Genomic DNA, 6,270 nt, shown 5'->3' on the forward strand with positions numbered 1-6,270 from the left:
AACAGACAGACAACTCTGACAGCCAACAGACATCTCTGACAACAGACAGACAACTCTGACAAAAGACAGATAACTCTGACAGCCAACAGACATCTCTGACAACAGACAGACAACTCTGACAACAAACAGACAACTCTGACAACAGACAGATAACTCTGACAACAGACAGATAACTCTGACAACAGACAGACAACTCTGACAACAGACAGACAACTCTGACAACAGACAGATAACTCTGACAACAAACAGACAACTCTGACAACAAACAGACAACTCTGAAAACAGACAGATAACTCTGACAGCCAACAGACATCTCTGACAACAGACAGACAACTCTGACAACAGACAGATAACTCTGACAGCCAACAGACATCTCTGACAACAGACAGACAACTCTGACAACAAACAGACAACTCTGACAACAAACAGACAACTCTGACAGCCAACAGACATCTCTGACAACAGACAGACAACTCTGACAACAGACAGATAACTCTGACAGCCAACAGACATCTCTGACAACAGACAGACATCTCTGACAACAGACAGACAACTCTGACAACAAACAGACAACTCTGACAGCCAACAGACATCTCTGACAACAGACAGACAACTGTGACAACAGACAGATAACTCTGACAGCCAACAGACATCTCTGACAACAGACAGACATCTCTGACAACAAACAGACAACTCTGACAGCCAACAGACAACTCTGACAGCCAACAGACAACTCTGACAACAGACAGATAACTCTGACAGCCAACAGACATCTCTGACAACAAACAGACAACTCTGACAACAAACAGACAACTCTGAAAACAGACAGACATCTCTGACAACAGACAGACAACTCTGACAACAGACAGACAACTCTGACAGCAAACAGACAACTCTGACAACAGACAGACAACTCTGACAGCAAACAGACATCTCTGACAGCAAACAGACAACTCTGACAACAGACAGACAACTCTGACAACAGACAGACATCTCTGACAGCAAACAGACATCTCTGACAGCAAACAGACATCTCTGACAACAGACAGACATCTTTGACAACAGACAGACAACTCTGACAACAGACAGACAACTCTGACAGCAAACAGACAACTCTGACAGCAAACAGACATCTCTGACAGCAAACAGACATCTCTGACAACAGACAGACATCTCTGACAACAGACAGACAACTCTGACAACAGACAGACAACTCTGACAGCAAACAGACATCTCTGACAGCAAACAGACATCTCTGACAACAGACAGACAACTCTGACAACAAACAGACAACTCTGACAACAGACAGACAACTCTGACAACAGACAGATAACTCTGACAGCCAACAGACATCTCTGACAACAGACAGACAACTCTGACAACAGACAGACAACTCTGACAGCCAACAGACAACTCTGACAACAAACAGACAACTCTGACAACAAACAGACAACTCTGACAACAAACAGACAACTCTGAAAACAGACAGATAACTCTGACAGCCAACAGACATCTCTGACAACAGACAGACAACTCTGACAACAGACAGATACCTCTGACAGCCAACAGACATCTCTGACAACAGACAGACAACTCTGACAACAAACAGACAACTCTGGCAACAAACAGACAACTCTGACAGCAAACAGACATCTCTGACAGCAAACAGACATCTCTGACAACAGACAGACAACTCTGACAACAGACAGACAACTCTGACAGCAAACAGACATCTCTGACAGCAAACAGACATCTCTGACAACAGACAGACGACTCTGACAGCAAACAGACATCTCTGACAGCAAACAGACATCTCTGACAACAGACAGACAACTCTGACAACAGACAGATACCTCTGACAGCCAACAGACATCTCTGACAACAGACAGACAACTCTGACAACAAACAGACAACTCTGGCAACAGACAGATAACTCTGACAGCCAACAGACAACTCTGACAACAAACAGACAACTCTGACAACAAACAGACAACTCTGAAAACAGACAGATAACTCTGACAGCCAACAGACATCTCTGACAACAGACAGACAACTCTGACAACAGACAGATACCTCTGACAGCCAACAGACATCTCTGACAACAGACAGACAACTCTGACAACAAACAGACAACTCTGGCAACAAACAGACAACTCTGACAGCCAACAGACATCTCTGACAACAAACAGACAACTCTGACAACAGACAGATAACTCTGACAGCCAACAGACATCTCTGACAACAGACAGACAACTCTGACAACAAACAGACAACTCTGACAACAGACAGATAACTCTGACAGCCAACAGACAACTCTGACAACAAACAGACAACTCTGACAACAACCAGACAACTCTGAAAACAGACAGATAACTCTGACAGCCAACAGACATCTCTGACAACAGACAGACAACTCTGACAACAGACAGACATCTCTGACAACAAACAGACAACTCTGACAACAGACAGATAACTCTGACAACAGACAGACAACTCTGACAACAAACAGACAACTCTGACAACAAACAGACAACTCTGACAGCCAACAGACATCTCTGACAACAGAAAGACAACTCTGACAACAGACAGACAACTCTGACAACAAACAGACAACTCTGACAACAGACAGACAACTCTGACAGCCAACAGACATCTGTGACAACAAACAGACATCTGTGACAACAAACAGACATCTGTGACAACAGACAGACAACTCTGAGAGCAAACAGACAACTCTGAGAGCAAACAGACAACTCTGACAACAAGCAGACATCTCTGACAGCAAACAGACAACTCTGACAGCAAACAGACAACTCTGACAGCAAACAGACATCTGTGACAACAGACAGAAAACTCTGACAACAGACAGACAACTCTGAGAGCAAACAGACAACTCTGAGAGCAAACAGACAACTCTGACAACAAGCAGACATCTCTGACAGCAAGCAGACAACTCTGACAGCAAACAGACAACTCTGACAGCAAGCAGACAACTCTGACAACAAACAGACATCTCTGACAACAAGCAGACATCTCTGACAGCAAGCAGACAACTCTGACAGCAAACAGACAACTCTGACAGCAAGCAGACAACTCTGACAACAAACAGACATCTCTGACAACAAACAGACATCTCTGACAGCAAACAGTCAACTCTGACAGCAAGCAGACAACTCTGACAACAAACAGACATCTCTGACAACAAACAGACAACTCTGACAGCAAACAGACAACTCTGACAACAGTCAACTCTGACAGCAAACAGTCAACTCTGACAGCAAGCAGACAACTCTGACAACAAACAGACAACTCTGACAGCAAACAGACAACTCTGACAACAGTCAACTCTGACAGCAAACAGTCAACTCTGACAGCAAGCAGACAACTCTGACAACAAGCAGACAACTCTGACAACAAACAGACAACTCCGACAGCAAACAGACAACTCTGACAACAAACAGACAACTCTGACAGCAAGCAGACAACTCTGACAACAAACAGACAACTCTGACAGCAAGCAGACAACTCTGACAACAAACAGACAACTCTGACAGCAAGCAGACAACTCTGACAACAAACAGACAACTCTGACAGCAAGCAGACAACTCTGACAACAAACAGACAACTCTGACAGCAAACAGACAACTCTGACAACAGTCAACTCTGACAGCAAGCAGACAACTCTGACAACAAGCAGACATCTCTGACAGCAAGCAGACAACTCTGACAGCAAGCAGACAACTCTGACAACAAACAGACATCTCTGACAACAAACAGACATCTCTGACAGCAAGCAGACAACTCTGACAGCAAACAGACAACTCTGACAGCAAACAGACAACTCTGACAGCAAGCAGACAACTCTGACAACAAACAGACAACTCTGACAGCAAACAGACAACTCTGACAACAGTCAACTCTGACAGCAAACAGTCAACTCTGACAGCAAGCAGACAACTCTGACAACAAACAGACATCTCTGACAACAAACAGACAACTCTGACAGCAAACAGACAACTCTGACAACAGTCAACTCTGACAGCAAACAGTCAACTCTGACAGCAAACAGACAACTCTGACAGCAAACAGACAACTCTGACAGCAAGCAGACAACTCTGACAACAAACAGACAACTCTGACAACAAACAGACAACTCTGACAACAAACAGAGTTGTCTGTCAGAGATGTCTGTTTGTTGTCAGAGTTGTCTGTCTGAAAGGCTCATTAAAACCCTGCTAACGAGTCTTTCCTTGGATTCAGGTGTGCTGGAGCAGGATGTCAACTAAGAATTTCAGGAAGGTAGATCTCGAGGACTGAACCTGGGCACCCCTGCTCTAAGATGTCAAATATCTACCAGGAGTCTCATGTACAAAGGCTGCGTATGCACAAAAATGGTATACGTCCGTCTCCACGCCAGTGTTCAGATGTATCAAAAGTGCATCATGCACAAATCCTGGCTGGCGTGCGCACGTTTCTACAGCTATATTTCCTCTGCTGAAATGTAGAGGTGATGCTGGGATCCATTAATAGTGTGAAAACATGAAGTCATCAGAGTGATGTCCACATCAGAGACACACTGATGAACAAGTAACACACGTGTTTGCAGTTATAGGGGTGGAAATAAAAACATGCACAACATGATGTGTAAAATGGCGGTAACAGTGGCTGCGTTAGCGTTACTATAGGACTTTGCAAATGGTGCAATCCGATGTGAGCATGTATTCAGGGAACACGAGGATTTACTTCCAAATGACGATAATTGGCTCATAAACCAATTTCGATTATCAAGGCCACTGTTACTGGAGTTGCGCCCAGAACTGCGGTCAGCCCAGTCCGCAATACAGTGAGGAGCCAGTGGTTGTCTGTGCCCACACAGGTGCTGACCACGCTGGGCTTCCTGACAACAGGGGCATTCCAGTGGGAGCTGGCCGATCGGTCATGAGTGTGCCAGTCAACGTTGAGCTGAGCTGTGCCAGCTGTGTGGAACACAATCATCCGAATGTCCCTTTAATGTGATTGGAGCTATTGACACTGCACACATGTTCCTATAAAGGCGCCGTCACATGATGAAATTGTTTTTGTTAATAGGAAACATTTTCATTCCATCAGTGTTCAAATCATATGTGATGTGCAAATGTGCATCAGGCTGGTGGCTGCACAGCGCACGATGGGGGGCTGCTTGGTGGTTAAAGTTTATCCGTGTAATTGTTCTTTATGACTTAAGGAGCACTTTGCTTGCCTCTACTGGTGGTTGGCTCTCACTGCGGTATTGTATCACTTCCTGTTCCGGAGCACAGCGGTGTTTTTCTGTATCTGTTAGCTGTTTAATCTGCACAGTTAGATTGATCTAGTTATCTAGATTACGATTTGTTTCCCAGTGTAATCTTTACGTGCCTTAACTAAAGCACTCCTTCTGCTGAATCACCTCTAAATTATTTACACATTATTCACTTTGCGTGTTTTTAGGAATCCGCTAGCTTAGCGTAGCTACTAGCTCTTAGCCGATTTAGCATGGCGGCTTCTCCTGTCTCTCCCGCACTTTTCTGCTCTGGGTGTGAAATGTTTAGTTATTCCTCGGCCTCCTTTAGCAGTAATGGTACTTGTAATAAGTGTAGCTTATTCGTAGCTTTGGAGGCCAGGCTGGGCGAATTGGAGACTCGGCTCCGCACCGTGGAGCCGAGTCTACAGCTACAGCTAGCCAGGCCCCTGTAGTCGGTGCGGACCAAGGTAGCTTAGCTGCCGTTAGTTACCCCCTGGCAGATCCCGAGCAGCCGGGAAAGCAGGCCGACTGGGTGACTGTGAGGAGGAAGCGTAGCCCTAAACAGAAGCCCCGTGTACACCGTCAACCCGTTCACATCTCTAACCGTTTTTCCCCACTCGACGACACACCCGCCGAGGATCAAACTCTGGTTATTGGCGACTCTGTTTTGAGAAATGTGAAGTTAGCGACACCAGCAACCATAGTCAATTGTCTTCCGGGGGCCAGAGCAGGCGACATTGAAGGAAATTTGAAACTGCTGGCTAAGGCTAAGCGTAAATTTGGTAAGATTGTAATTCACGTCGGCAGTAATGACACCCGGTTACGCCAATCGGAGGTCAAAAAAATTAACATTAAATCGGTGTGTAACTTTGCAAAAACAATTTCGGACTCTGTAGTTTTCTCTGGGCCCCTCCCCAATCGGACCGGGAGTGACATGTTTAGCCGCATGTTCTCCTTGAATTGCTGGCTGTCTGAGTGGTGTCCAAAAAATGAGGTGGGCTTCATAGATA

Source organism: Thalassophryne amazonica, unplaced genomic scaffold (genome assembly GCF_902500255.1).
Source record: "Thalassophryne amazonica unplaced genomic scaffold, fThaAma1.1, whole genome shotgun sequence".
In the NCBI taxonomy this organism is placed as follows: Eukaryota; Metazoa; Chordata; class Actinopteri; order Batrachoidiformes; family Batrachoididae; genus Thalassophryne; species Thalassophryne amazonica.